Below are 14,177 nucleotides of genomic sequence, written 5' to 3'. Positions count from 1 at the left end.
TGGGTCTCTTCTCTCCTCCTCTGCCCGTATGGGCATGTTGGCAACCACTACAAAGAAGCTGAATATTTGGCACGCAGTGGGCATCCGAGGGCCAGGGATCAGAGGAGAGAAGATCACTCATCCTGCCATCAACTTGGCACCGGCTTTTGGGTCCAACTCGGTGCAGATTAGCCCGCAGCGCTAACCTGCGCGACTGCAGACCGTTGGCGAGGCACATCAATGGCTAACAGACTCCCTGCAGACGTTAAAGGCATATGTGCACGTGCCAGATCAAATTAAAATGCTGACACTGAGGCGGTTTCATCTTCTGGCGCTATCTCCCAAAGAGCCACCTGGCCGGTGCCGCGCGCCGGCGCTCCTCGCTGGTCCTCATTGGAGATAACTGCTGGTTAACCTGAATATTTCGAGCTCTTGGATCCGCTGCCATATGTCTCTGTTAGCCTGTGCATAATGCTGAATATATAATGCGCTGCCTTCATTTTCAAAAAGCCTGCAGATCTAGACACCCTCTTCTAGCTCCTAGGGGCCAGAAGCAAATATCTACTACGTATTGCCGAAGAGCCGAAAGAGTAAGCTAACTTTTGGAAAAACGCAGCCGCCAACAAATGAAGTGTGAGCCGTGTTAGCATCAAGATGACAGATCTGACCGAACAAGAGCGACGCGGAAGAATTGCTAACAACTTTGAGACTTCTGCATGGAAAAGGTGACGGCTGCAACGCGCCCCATTCGGTCCGGACACGTCATTCCTTCATGACTCACAACAAATTATATGTCGTTTGGCGCCATTGTACGTTTCTGACGCGCTGTCGTTTGACAGAGTTCGCGCCGAGCGCTAACATCTGACCGGGAAAGCAGCGGGGAGAGGAAGGGAACTCATGACTCGGCGTGGGAGCCAGAACAAGGTCATCTAATCCTGGAGTTTCCCAAAAATGCCCCGGCACTCCTGAACGGACATCTAGAATAACGCCAGAGTGGCCCTGAGATCATGTGTCCGAGTTCATGACACGCTACGCTTCTGACAAGTTGTTGGCGCGCTAGGGTTTGGGAGAGAGTGGGGGGTGGGGGCTCACGGACGAGTTACGACTTGTTTAATGCCACGTGAATGGCACAATAAATAGAAGAGCCGTGACAAACGACCCGTAGCCCTCGATCCAACCGGCCAAGGTTTTAACCGCGCCGCAAATATGAGGTCCCCTGTTGCTAATGAGGCGGTTTAGCCAGAGGACGCCGTGCATAGCTGGGGAGCCTCTGGCCGATTGCGCCGCAAAGAAGCATTGATTAAAGCTGGCGGATCTTATTTTCACGCTCGGGGAAAACTCGACTCCTGGTGCGAGGGAATGGACGGCGTGATACGTGCGTATCGCACTCTGGACGGACACGAGGACGGGCCGGATGGACGCCGGGATACGCGAGGGTTAAGCTAGCGCTTCGGCAGCAAAAGCGGCAAGGGAGCGCGCCGCCCATTTAGCCATCAGCTAACATCCGTGAGCGCCGTAATTGTCCAGATTGCGCCTTTTACCCCGCACCCTTGATTTAATAAGAGAAGACAAACCCCGCGAGCAGCGGAGTGGATTCGCATCTCTACCTGCTCCCTGGGCTCAGCTAAACAAGGTCAGGCCGCAGTGCATTAGGTAAACAGCGCGGCTGCTTTTTGGCAGCCCGGCTCGTGAAAGTGGATGAAACAAATTGCATCTGTCTGAGTTGCGGCGGAGTCTCCGCGCCGCCTAAATATAGACGCCCAAATGCCTCCACCTCCGAACATCTGACAATGCAAGTCTAATCTAAGCAAACACGCCACAGTTATGTCGCGCCTCATTTTAGGTTGGTGCTTTTGGCCTTTAACCGGAATGGCTGCGCTCTGCATCACCCCCTCCGCCCTTGCACCCTTTTTTTTTTTTCTGAAGGAGAATAAGAGGCGGTTGAAGCGACGGGACGGGGGTTTAAATGGAAACGACAGGTGGAGGCTCGGGTTCTGATCCTTGGATGGCCCTAGGTGGCCTGCTGGTTGCTTTCAGCACTGCTATGTTGTCACCTCCCCAGACAGTTTGGTTGTCAACCCCCCCCTCCAGCCCTTATGCCCCATCTCACTCCCACCCCAGGAGCACTTGAACTCCTGTCCCCCCCCCACACCAGCGCCCCCCCGGGGTTGACGACACCTGTCAGCAGACAGAGTGTCCACGGCATCGGGCTGCAGACCCCCGCCCTCTGCAGAAACACTTAACTTGCTGCGCACTTGTGCCGCTAAACCATTAGATTGGTCTCATGGCAGGAAGCTCCCTGGTTCCTCCAACTGTCCAAAAACATGCAGGTGGTTCACTGGAAACCCTAAATCACCCGGATGTGTGAATGAAAGGATGAATTGTTGTATGTATCTATATGACGTGTGAATGGTGTTTTTATGACTTGAATGAACGGATGAATGGCGATCGACCCGCAACCGATCCAGGGCGAAGCCCGCTTTTCACCCCGTGACAGTTGGGATAGGCTACAGCACCACCCTGAATGCAGCATTAGCGGTACAGCTAATGAATAAATGAATGAATTAATATTAGCTCAGCAGCAACAAAAGGTTGCACTTGATATGGGCTTAACTTTGACGTTGCATTCATGTCATTGCACCAAAAATGTACTTAAGAAAGATGTTATTATATTTTATAAATATGTGGTATATGCTAAATATGCTAATATATTAGCATATACTATAGATACATATATTTATATGCTACTGTTATGCAAATGCTACTGAGATGCTCCGCCGGTCCAAGTTGGAAAAATGACAACATGAATTTTCACCCCGCCTGAGAGGAGCTCATTTCCTCACGTGCACGCACCTGTCGGTCGACGGGACGGAGATGGTTGTGCGGATGACGTGAATGGTGATATTGGACATTTCATATCGCCTTCGTATCCTTCCATCTGAGCTGGGTGAATAGAAGCTGTCAGCCGCCGGATGGAAACTTCGTCTCCGTGTCAAACAACCCGCGTGCTTTTCTTTTTTTCCGCGGCTACTCTGCTCTTTGCGCGTCAAACGTCACCGCGTGTCAAACTCCGGACGAAATTGTTTTGCTACCCTCCTGTTCCTCCTGATGTTTTTTTCAACCGAATTTTGGAATGATATGTAACCAAAGACGGTACCAGCCGGAGGAATCGCCCGTCTCCGTCTCCCATAAATTTATCAACTACGTCCTGTTCCATTTCGATGTACGTTGTTTGCGATGTTTAAACAAATTGGACAGCTGAGCTTTACATCGGCCGCTATACGAGGAAGACATATTTGTTTGCATTCGGCGGTTGTACCTTGGTTTCGGTTTGTGTCGGGCTAGCCCGCCGCTTTCAGTAGATTTCTTTATGACGACTGTTGGACTGCGCTGATGAAGCTCACACGCTCTTCACGGTGTGTCACATGGCTGAACGCAAGAGCGACCTCGTCAATCAGAGCCGCGGTTTAGAAGGTAAACAAACATGGCCGCCGTTGTTCGCGCAGCCACCTGCTCTTTCATCCGTTAGCGCTGTCCAGCGTGGCTTTTTGATATTCACGCTAATTTCTGCAGTTCACGTCTTCTGACACTACTTCCTCTTTTCCATTGGCTGTTGGCTGTTGATAGCGATAGGTCTCCGATCAGCCGGCACAGTATTCTCGTGCGTCTGCTCAAACCTGTTTGATTGACTGCGGCCAAGGTTGGGTCCCTCACGCTAACAGATTTCTTTGCTAACCAGCCACAGCAACTAGCCGTGGCCACTATCCCCGGCTAGCGCTATCTGAAGCCCGACTGTGCTAAGATATGGCAAAAAAATCTGGTAGCGCGTCGTACATTTCTTCCATGGATGGGATGGCTCATAGAGACCTTTGGCCTGATCTATTTCGCGCTTGCTAGCGTCAAGCGTGTATTTTTGTCAAGACGTCTCTGTAACTCTTGCTGAGAGTTTTATGGAAACTCCTGCAATCCCAGATGATCCTGCCTCCCCCCCGCTTGGTCCCCCCCCGCCCCGGTGGGGTCGAATTCCAGCACCTCCCTGAGCATTTTGTCACCACTTCGAAGGACAAGCGCGGACTCGGTGCCCGCGGGCTCACCCACGCCTCAGAGCGCCGCGGTACCGGTATTAACGCGTCGGTTTTAATTCCCGGCTCTGACAGCGCCCCGAGGCTCGGTCGCAGTCAGTTTCGGTTATGTCCTCCCAGTAAGACATGAGGAAACCGGCATTACCGTGACGACTTGGCATGTTTGTTGAGAAAGCGCCAGGGTGTTCTGTTGTGACAACGCCGCCTCCTTGTACGACGCGAAAGACGAGCTAGGAACCTCCGGCACCGGTTTTAAAGACCTGCGGTGAAATACACTTCCTCAATTCCAACTGCTGATGTCGATGGTTGGATTTTTTTTTTTTTTTCAAACGGCCCGAGTCATCAGCCGGCGGGCTCGGCTCAGCTCTGTCACCGGCCTCCTGATTAATGTATGGCGCCTGTCAGACGGACCTGAAATGTATGTCAGATCAGACACGCGTTCAGAGCGACTCCGAAGTCCGGGGCCAAAAATATCGCTGTCAAACGAGATGATTGAAGATGTCAGAAGCTGACGCCTCATGACAGGGTTTTTTTTTTTTTTTTTATTATTATTAGTTTGCACCAGTGAAACAAAGCCTCCCCCCCCCCCGTCCCCGTTTATCCCCGCCTTGTATGCTCGTCCGTGGGCGGTGTCATCATGGTTGTGTGCGTTTAATCACTCTTCATATGGCAGTTCCCTTTGTTGTCACATTAGTCGGACTCATGTTGGTGTCGGTCCAGCGTTGCCTTTGTGCGGCGAGTGGGCGGTTGGCGCGAACAGAACACGGGAGCCGTCCGACACCCATGTCGATTGCGACTTGCTGAAGCGCGGCCAAGAAACGCCGTCGCCGACGAGTGTGTCTCTATCGCCTTTTCTCCCTCATAACACGCTAAATGTAGCTGGACCAAATGGGTGACATATTTACATATGGAATGTCGATCTGTGGCGGCGCAGCCATTAGCGCTTCTGCCTCACAGCAAGAAGGTCCCCGGTTTCATACCAACAGGTAGTGGAGTTTCCATGTTATCCCGGTGTCTCTATGGGCTTCTCTTGTTTCCTCATCATACACTAATAAATTGTATATGTCTAAATAACATGTTAACGAGAGGATGAATGCTGATATGTTTCTATGTGACAGCTTTGTTCTCATGCAAATAAGGGAGTAAACGATGAAAAAGTGAATATATGACATTCCTACATGAACAGTCGTATGAGTCCATGTTTGCTCGCATGACTTTATATGACGTGTTAATGAGAGAGTGAATGGTTTGCTATCCCGATATGATTTGTGAAAGAGAGGGTGAACGGTATTTTTATGGCACGTGAATGAGAGAGTGAATGTGATCGACCGGTAACTGATCTAGGGTGAACCCCGCCTTTCACCCTATGACAGAACGGATCGGTAGAAGTATAGATAAGAATGAATGAATGAATGAATACGTACTGAGCAGCAGGTTGTTCGCTCTTATATGACATGCGAATGGTTATATGTCACTTTATGACTTGTGAATGAAAGGCTGAATGGTTCTTTAGCATCATATGAGGCTTGAAATGAAATGTGTGAAAGATGTGGTTGTTCATTCAATTCAAGACTTTTGTTGTCATTACACAGAATGCAACAAAATTCAGAGATAGCAGCTCTCAAGTTCGGTGAAATCTAAACAGACAAAAACAACCTTAAAAAGAAGGATACAGGACCATGATAGCAGCATCCTTGGGTTACAGATATAAGACAGAAAAAATATAAAGCCAAAAATGTATTTTATATAAAAAAATATACCAACTTGAAGAATAAATAGAGGAATATGTAGAAAGAAAAAAGTAAAACATTAAAAAAAAAAAGTGGGAACAAGGGTTTATTGCGTTGTACTGTAAGTGAGGTTCAAGTGCTCGGGGTCGTCCCTATATGACATGTGAATGAGAGGCTGAATGGATGTGACCATTTGATTGGCTGGTAAGGTGGAACCCCGCCTCTCGCCCAATGACAGTTGGGTTAGACTTCAGTCCCACTGCGACCCTGAGCGCAAGATTAACGGTGTAGATGATGAACGAACACGCATATTAGCCAAATGTAAGCTAACGGCAATAGATCTGGCTAGAAAACACAAGCTAACCCCATCACGACCGCGTCGGTATTTTATAAAAGCTGAGCCGAAGAGTCGAGGCGTGAAAAAATATAAACCCGACTTGTTAGTTGTTTACATCGTTCCTCCTCGCCGTTCGCCAAACGCGGGGGGGGGGGGGCGCGTAGCCCGCCCCTCCCCGGGCCTCTTCCCATCCATCCAGGAAGCATCCGCAGCACTTTGCAGCTTGTTAGTGGGGCGCGATGGTGGGTGTGCGGTCTCCGAGGCAGCAGCATGAAGGTGACATCTATCACTTAGAGCGCCGCTATGCTATAAATACCACCAGTGGGCTCCCTCCCTCATGTGACAACAAGAGCCGGGAGTAGGAGGGAGGCAGTTGACAGGAGGGGTGTTTGGAGGGGGGAGGCTGTCAAGCTCGGGAATATCTTTATTATAGGATTCAGACGCTAATCCACGTCTCACCGTGAATTTGAATTCAGGTAAAGACGAGAAAGGAAATGCGGCGGGAGCTGGTAGTCGCGTCCGTCGTTGCTCGTGGAAGTTTCCGTTGGCTGAAGGCGCCGCTCCAGGTAGCAGAACGTGAAACCTGATGGGAAAATCTCCGCCGCGCCGCTAACTAATCAGGATTTTGGCCAATGCACGGAGAACGTCAAGAGGAATTATCTCTCAGCCTGGAAAGCAGATAAATCTGCGAACCCTCTACTTTCATTGGATGGTAAACATTTGTCTGGCCCACCTTACATCCTGATTTCCAATGTTTTTTTTTTCTGGAAAAACAAAACAACTACCGACGGTTATGTATCGAAGGCTACGAGATCGATCGGCGGATTTCACTTCTAAAAATCTAAAAATCGGACCGAACGTATCGGCTCCTTTTTTTTTTTTTTTTTCCTTACGTCGCGGAAATGTGCTTCTTGTTAAACTCTGAAACGGCACTGCCTAGCTAGTCTGGCGCGCGAGACCAAACAGCTGGACGCACGGGGTTTTGCTAAGTCTGAAAGAAGAAACCGTACGCTAAACAAAATTGACGTTTTAAGCTGTGACTGAAAAACGGTCTCGGGCTCGGCTGGCAACAACAAAAGCCCTTTGTCTTCTTTCGGACAGGTGGGCCAAAAGGAAGCGGGGAAGGCGTCGCCCTAAAATCAACAAACCAACAGCGACGTTTGTACAAACCTGCCTCTGTAGCAACATGTGCTCGCCAGTGCGTCACAGTCATGACCGACCAACCGCTAATTCTTTTCAGCTGCATTCGCGCTTTCCTCCTTCGCACTTGTACGCGCGTCACAGTCATCTGTCTTCGGCTCGGAGGCCTTCAACCGCAGCGCTTGGTCGCCGGCCAAAGGGCGTGAGGCTTGTATAAATGTTATGATATATTAGATTCTTCCCTGATTGTAAGACGCGGAGTGTCTCCGTCACGCTCGGTCGAGACCTGCGACTGCGCACTGATATGTCAACAGAGGGAAAACTCCCCTTTGGCGAATGAATGCATATTTCGCGTAAAGGGGAAAACGTGAAATATGATATAGCGCGTTAGCAATAAAACAATTTTTACGACAAGTGTTGTAAAAATCCTTCCTTTTTATGGGAGCGGTATGATATTCAATTCAGCAAGGAAAACCAACAGCCGTATTTCAATGAGCTTTCGCTTTAATCGGGCCATCAGGAGCGACCAGAACTTTCCCGGTGGTCTGATGCTCTGAAAAAAATAAATAAAAAATAATTGATCGTGAGTGGTGTTATCGCTCCGACCGATGCTCGCGTGGCTCGTAGAAAACATGGCAGCCGTCCAGGCGCGGCGCACTTTATGTTCCTGTTACCGAAGCACAACGGAGCAAGAAAACCAACGGAGGATAACATTTTAAAGGTGAAGCGGAGGGGGGGTGGGGCTAAATGGGACCGCCAGCTCGGTCGAGGATAAAAATAAACATGCAAATGGCGCGGGGTGATGGACCCGACGTGTAATTTGCATCCGAATTCCCGTTTCCTCCCTTTCCGGTCGAAGAGTTCACGAGCCAGTCGCCGTCGTCACGTCCTGACTTTCAAAATAGATTTCAGGTTCCGGACGAGTGTCTCCGAACCAAGGGATATAGGTAGGTTTGTCGTGTTTTTCCACCAAAACCAACAGGCATAAAGACATTTGTGTACATACATAATGGCCCACAATTACCTTGACTTACGTGTTTCACTCATTCCGTGACCAAACCGTAACTCAGTTTGCTCGTATGTCAAATTCAATTTCCCCATTCAAATGATTTAAAACGCTATTAATCCGTTCCGGCCCCCCGTTTGAATGTACTGTCATTTCTGGACTATTGAGCGCACCTGACTATAAGCCGCACCCGCTAAAACAAACAAACAAATATGTGTGTACATATTTAGGCTGCACTTGTCCACGTTGTAACATGAGATAAGAATAACAATAGGAACAACTTTATTTATCCCGATTGAAATTGTTGTGCCAGATTTACAAGAAAAATATAACCATAATAAATAATAGTAGAAAAGTTGTGTAAACAGTAAAAAATAAGAGAAAAAGGGAGAATAAGAAATACAAATAAACTATAAAGTGTCTCAAGTAACAATTGAAAGATAAGGAGTGCACAAGAGTATGAAGAATATTGGACATGTAGCTGTTATGAAATATGGCGCGGTTATGAACATATATACAGATAAATTATTACAGTTTGAATTATTACCATTTACAGTGAGTGGGTGTTTTATTTTTGTTTTGTTTTTTAAAGTTTTAAGATTTTAAGATTCCCTGCAGCTGAAGGGAGAGGAATTAAAAAGTCTGATAGCCTCAGGTAGGAAAGACCTCCTGTGGCGTTCAGCGTAGCTCCTCGGTGGTATCAGTCTTTAAAATGAGACACAGAAACGTTTTTTCACTCTTAATTAAATGCGTACGCTAATATGTTCTGGCAATGCTTTTTTTTTTTCCCAAACAGTGCCTGTAACACGGCTGATGAAACAGATTAATAAAGAATAACACAAGGAAAAGTCCACCCATTTTCTATCCCGGCTTTATCCTGCTCCAGCTGATCGCTATCTTCGTCTTCCTCCTGCGCGCTAAAACAATTAAAGTTGTCCTTCTCAGTGTCGGAATTGAACAACCTCGGAATTTCACGGTAATTTCATTGGTCCGATGTGACGAGGCTAAATGTTTTGGCGGCGTGAAGCTCGTTACTCCCCCCCCCAAAAAAATCCATAAATGAGCCACATCATTGTTTAAGCCGTAGTCTTTAAAGCGTGTGAAAAAAGAAGCGGCTTATAGTCCGGAAATTACGGTACTGTACAAATTGCACTTTATTAATATTAAATAATATGTAAAATATAATAATACATAGAAAAGAGGATATAAAGAAATAATCTGGTTTAACGAAGTGTATTTACCTTGCTGTTGGGAGCGAAGGAGGAGTTTTTCATTCGGTGCTCACTTAACTTCTTCGCTACATACTTAATGCTACGATGTATTGCTAAATGTAGCTTGCGCGCTTTGCTCCAACTTCATTTAGCGACTGAGCGATTGCTGGTCCTCTTTTTAAAATGATTAAACTGTCCCTGACCGACTTTGAGTGACTCTTCCGATACATCGTCCGTTGACGTTCCTGCCGTCTGCTGCACCAAATCGCCGATGACGCTCCCGGTCACGGTATCTCACCGACAACAACTTCTCCATCTCTTCATGGACGAGTCCACAACATGCACATCTCGCTCATGTTTTTTCATGATTTCCGCCAGGCTACCCTAGTGGTGGGCGGCAGTCGGACTGTTTTTAAACAGACAGCGGCGGCCGCATTGCTGTCTACTTCCTGCTCGCTCGTAACTCTTATCGCAAAGCAAAAAGATAGACTCCGCGAGGGCTTGTAAGTCAAGGTACCGCTGCACTTTTCGAGGGTTAGGAAATGATGTTGGAGTATGAAACTGTGGATTTCCAATATTTATCAGTTTATCGAATTAAACTTCTCCGCAGCCTCTGCTCGATACAGCACTTGTACTTTTACCTTAGCAATGTGAGTACTCATATTCTTTCGTTGCTGTCAGCGGTATGTTTCGTAACATTCCCATTAATAACAAAGGTACCTCTATCTTCCCGCTCCTCATTTGCGTCATTGTTTCTGCTCAAACGGTAGCGACCCCCTGATTCCGTGAAGCTAATGGCCTCGGAGTTGACGGACAATAGGTGAGACGTGCCGAACGCCAGTCAACGTCCTTGACCTGTGAGGTTTTCGAGTCAATGGAGGCCAATGGAGCTGCAGAAGAAGAAATAAATCAATATCGAGGTAGAACGGCACCAGAGTTTGAACTCCTGCCTTTGTAAGCGCGGCGTAACCCCTGTGCCCTCCCTTTCACGCCGCACCTCTCGATCCGTCAAGGTTTCGCCAAAGATGCGCGGCGCAAGTAAATATTTTCCACTCACAATGTGCCGAGCTGCAGGGGAAGCGGAGGCATTGAAATGGGGAACAACAGGAGAGTGTGGAGTAAAAGAAAGGCTGACCTCTAACAATGCTGAAGTGAGGGCGTTCAATGTGGTCGGGGTTCTAATTGCTGCGGTCTGGCCCTCGGTTTTACCGTAAAACCCTACGCACTTCCACCAGCTCTTGATATGCTAGCTTGTACATATAAAGTATAAATATACAAGTTTACAGAATCTATGATCCCACCGGCGTTTCCAAAAAAAAACAGTTTGATTGGCACGACTTCCACGTGGGCGATCTTTATCTCTACGCATGGAGGTGGTTGATGCTGGCGGTGATGGAGCGCAGGCTGGCAGATGGACGCCATGATCCCGACACTCTTCAAATCCCAGAAGCACGAATCGGCAGAAATAAAACTAGAATATCTGCCGGCTCTTATTGGATGTCGTACCCCCGAGGTGTGACTGCACTGTACCAACACCAAAATGAATAATTAATAAGCAATCCCTTGAGAAGCTCCCAGTTTTGTCATGTTTGTTTTGCTACATCCAATACATATATATATATATTATTTTCAGTTATCTCATAGAGGCTATCATGTAACAGAAGTTTGTTAGACTGGTGCTGGACATGTATGCTAGCTGTGAGACAGTGGTCAGGTAGGTATAACAGAGAAGTTACCCCAAGAAAAGCATATGACAAGGTGCCAAGAGAGGAGCTGTAGTATTGTATGAGGAAATCTGGAGTGGCAGAGAATTATGCTGGACTGGTGCAGGACATGTATGCTAGCTGTGAGACAGTGGTACGATGTGCTGTAGGGGTAACATCAGGGATCAGCTCTGAGCCACTTCTTGTTTGCAGTGTTGATGGACAGATGAGGTTAGACAGGAATCTGTTTGTGGACCATGATGTTTGCAGATGTGTAGTGAGAGCAGGGAACAGGTTGAGGAACATCTAGAGAGGCGGAGGTATGCGCTGGAAAGGAGAGGAATGAAGGTTACTCACAGCAAGACAGAATGTATGTGTGTGAAGGGGAGGAACCCGGGTGGAACGGTGAGGCTACAGGGAGTGGAGATCAAGATGTTGGAGGATTTCAAGTACTTGGAGTCTATAGTCCAGAGCAATGAAGTGTGGAAAAGAGGTAAAGTAACGGGTTCAAGCAGGGTAGAACAGGTGGAGAAAAGTGTCGGGTTTAAAGAGATAGAGGACTACCAGCCAGAATGAAAGGAAAGGTGTACAAGATAGTGGTGAGACCAGCGATGCTGTATGGACAAGAAACAGTGACATTGAAGAAAAGAGAGAAGGCAGGGCGGGAGGTTGCAGTGATGAAGATGTTGAGGTTCTCTTTGGGAGTGACCAGGATGGATAGGATCAGGAATGAGTCCATCAGAGGAACAGCACATGTTAGATGTTTTGGAGAGAAGGTCAGAGAAGCCAGACTGAGATGGTTGGGTCATGTACAGAGGAGGGATAGTGAATATATTGGTAGACGGATGCTGGAATTGGAGCTGCCAGGCAAGAGGTCTAGAGAAAGACCAAAGAGAGTTTACGAACTGCAAGGTGTACAGGAAGTAATATCATCCCAATCCCGATTTCACACCCATACGTATCGCCAGTCAGGAAGGCCAGCAGATGACTTTGTCCTTCCATTGCCTCTTGTGAATCACCTTGTTTTGTTTTTGCCGCAGAGTCCGCGGGGTTTAACATCCCTGCCCATCGTTTTGACCGGCGGTAAACAACGGTTAAAATTCTGTCTGCTCTTTCCGGAGCAAAGGGGATTACTTTGCACGCCGATTGCCCCCCCGCCCCCCATTTCAGTCCAAAGCCATTAGTAAGTTTTGAAGATATCACCAGGGGAACAGGGCTGCTAAAAAAAACAGTGATGATAGACAAATGCTTACTTGTTGAGCATCAGGGACGGAACTCAGGGTTGTCCGTCTGTCTGGTTTCAATGTCTAAACCAAGCTGCTGCTGCCAAGAAAGCTTAAAACGCCATTTTGCCGCCCTCATTCGGCAGCGATTGGTATTAAGTCATCACTATCAAGGAAATGAAACGAGGGGCAAAAACATTTGGGGAAAATTGGTACCCTCGCCGAAAAAATGGAAACCGCGTGAGCCCCGTTAGCACCGTAGGAACTTTTTGCAGTTCCAAACCCTTCCGGGGACCGGGCTGTTCTAGGAACCAGGGACCTGGGAGCTCTGGTCCCAGAACCATCTCCTAGGAGTAGCAGGAACTCATACGGCAAAGGTGCTTGGTAATTAGTCGAACTCCGAAGCCACTCTCGTTACCAGATACAACTTGTTGGGTATCATTTTTAAATTTCTATCTTGGTTACTGCTCAGCTGTTTTCTTGTGAAATGGACATAACCCGTAAGAAATGGACCGATGAAGAGCTCAAAGCTCTTCTGGCCTGCTCATCGCAGACTTCCAGGGCTCGCAGCAGAGCATACCGTTTGCTGAAACTTAAAGGTTCCCCTGGGAGGAGGGTAGCTGCTGGAACAAAATTCGAGCTGGATAGCTCTTAGAACTCAAAAGTCAGAATGGGCAGCATCTACCGGCTGTTTGTTTTAAAATCTGACATTCCCGTTCCCCTTGTTCTCCACAATGAACAGCGCTCCTTCCACATCCGCCGCCGTTTTTCCTGGTCCTAAGATATGCGTTGTGACAGACAACTGATTTTCACATCTGTGTCATTGGCTTAATGAGCGGACCGAGCCAACTCGGCCTCCCGGAGCCCCGTCGTGGGTCCTGCTCAATAATTCATCGGGAGTGTAGCGCTCAGGATGTCGCCTCCGCTGCTGCGGGCTTCTTGGCCTCGGTCGCCCGTCTGGTTAGGAGGGCTGCCTTCTGCCATTAGTGGGGCTCTGATCAGATTAACAGTCGGGCCCTTGGCCAAGACACCGGCTTGGAGAGGGCGGGTTGGGCTTGGCATGGCACGACGTGGCGCATTCTGCGGGACGGAGCAGCTACCGATGCCCAGCGAGCTGCAGTCATTGTAACACCCCACTGTTCCGTCACTGCTGCCATGTTTCTTAAGTATTGCTAATTCTAGCTGCTTGGTAAAGACTCCCAGGCCTCCAGGAGGACTCGTGACCGGAACCCCTTTTTTTCTCAACTTTATCAACGCCGTTACCACACAAATCGGTGCCGGTAACATGAAAGAAGTCCAGAAGGGGGTTCGCTTCTCTTCAATGCTGTCGAGATTACATATTTATTTCATCACTAGCATTTCATTTGACGGAGCACCGTGTTCTTCATCGGCCATCCGGTGTTTCCGAGTCAGCTTTGCTGGCCCAGCCGTTGGTTTAACCGACCGAAGCCGACCGAGCGCATCAAACTCTGGCGACCACGTCTCCGAGAGAAGGCTTGGAGGGTAAACAAACATAGCCGACAAACTGCTTGCTGTCGCTGTTGTTTGCGCAGCTGTCTGCTCTTTCCTCCGTTAGTGTAGTCCAGTTTGGCTTCTTCGACCCCCTCCCTCCTTTGCCATTGTTGTTTTCCATTTTCCCGCTAATTCCTGAAATCCTCGTCTTCTGAAGCTACTTCCTGTGTCTCTTTTGCTGTTGATGTCGTCTTGGCAGTCAGGGTCAGTGATCGGCGTGCACGTTGCGTTGGCTGAAACCCTTAAAAATGTTT

Source organism: Fistularia commersonii, chromosome 3, assembly GCF_037954325.1.
Source record: "Fistularia commersonii isolate RoL2024-O1a breed Wild chromosome 3, RoL_Fcom_v1.0, whole genome shotgun sequence".
Classification (NCBI taxonomy): Eukaryota; Metazoa; Chordata; class Actinopteri; order Syngnathiformes; family Fistulariidae; genus Fistularia; species Fistularia commersonii.
The sequence above is the reverse complement of the archived record's forward strand: the minus strand, read 5'-3'. Positions refer to the sequence as shown.